Consider the following 1638-nt stretch of genomic DNA (forward strand, 5'->3'; position numbering starts at 1 on the left):
TAGTGACTGCACCCTTCCTGTTTCTGAGTTCCACCCACAGCGACTCAGTACATGACCCCTCTAAGTTGTCTACCCTCTGCACCGCGGTAATATGCTCCTTAACTAATATCGCTACTCCCCCACCTTTTTTAGCCCCTCCTCTGTCTCACCTAAAACACTGATACCCCGGAATATTCAGCTGCCAGTCCTGTCCTTCTTTTAACCAAGTTTCCGTCACCGCAACCACATCCAAATTCCGCACAAGCATTAAGGCCCTAAGTTCGTCTGTTTTACCCGTTACACTCCTCGCATTGAAGCAGATGCACTCCAGACCTCCAGGCCCAGTCAGGTCCTCCTCCTCCAGAGTGCTCCTCTTCTTAGCTAGCCTTGCCCTGGCCCCCAGCTCGACCCCAGCCTCAGTATTTACTGACCTCCTGTTTTGTTCCCCACCCCCCTGCCACACTAGTTTAAATCCTGCCGAAACACTCGAGCAAAACTCCCAGCCAGGATATTTGCTCCCTTCCAGTTAAGGTGTAACCCATCCTTTCTGTACAGTTGCCATCCTGACTTGAAGATTTCCCAGTTATCTATGAATTTAAAACCCTCCCTCTTGCACCAGTCCTTTAGCCACGCGTTCAACTGTAGAATCTCCCTGTTCCGAGCCTCACTTGCACTAGACACCGGGAGCAGTCCAGAGATTGCTACACTGGAGGTCTTACTTTTTAGCCTAGCACCCAACTCCCTGAATTTCTCTCGTATGACCCCCCTGCTCTTCCTACCTACATCATTTCCCCCAATGTGTACAATCACATCCGTTTGACTACCTTCCTTTTTAAATATGCTTCCTACCCTCTCGGAGACATCCAGTACCCCGGCACCAGGGAGGCAGACTACCATCCTGGATTCTCGTTCAGTCCCACAGAAGCGCCTGTCCGTGCCTCTAACCATTGCGTCCCCCACAACTATCGCTCTCCTAAACCCCTTCTTTCCCTTCCGGACCCCTGAGCCTGTCTCCGTGGAGGCGATCTGGTCCTCGTGGCTTACCCCTGGAGGGTCATCCCCCTCCACAGAATCCAAAACAAGTTTTTGAGTTTTTTGAAGGGGTAACCAAGAAGGTAGATGAGGGCAGTGCAGTTGATGTTGTCGACATGGACTTTAGCAAGGCCTTTGACAAAGTATCGCGTGGTAGGTTGTTGCATAAGGTTAAATCTCACGGGATCCAAGGTGAGGTATCAAAATGGATACAAAATTGGCTTCTTGACAGAAGCCAGAGGGTGGTTGTAGAGAGTTGTTTTTCAAACTGGAGGCCTGTGACCAGCGGTGTGCCTCAGCGATCAGTGCTGGGTCCACTGTTATTTGTCATTTATATTAATGATTTGGATGAGAATATAGGAGGCATGGTTAGTAAGTTTGCAGATGACACTAGGATTGGTGGCATAGTGGACAGTGAAGAAGGTTATCTCCGATTGCAGCGAGATCTTGATCAATTGGGCCAGTGGGCTGACGAATGGCAGATGGAGTTTAATTTAGACAAATGCGAGGTGATGCATTTTGGTCGATTGAACCAGGGCAGGACTTACTCAGTTAATGGTAGGGCGTTGGGGAGAGTTACAGAACAAAGAGATCTTGGGGTACATGTTCATAGATCCTTGAAAGTGG

This window comes from Mustelus asterias, unplaced genomic scaffold (genome assembly GCF_964213995.1).
Source record: "Mustelus asterias unplaced genomic scaffold, sMusAst1.hap1.1 HAP1_SCAFFOLD_1591, whole genome shotgun sequence".
Taxonomy (NCBI): Eukaryota; Metazoa; Chordata; class Chondrichthyes; order Carcharhiniformes; family Triakidae; genus Mustelus; species Mustelus asterias.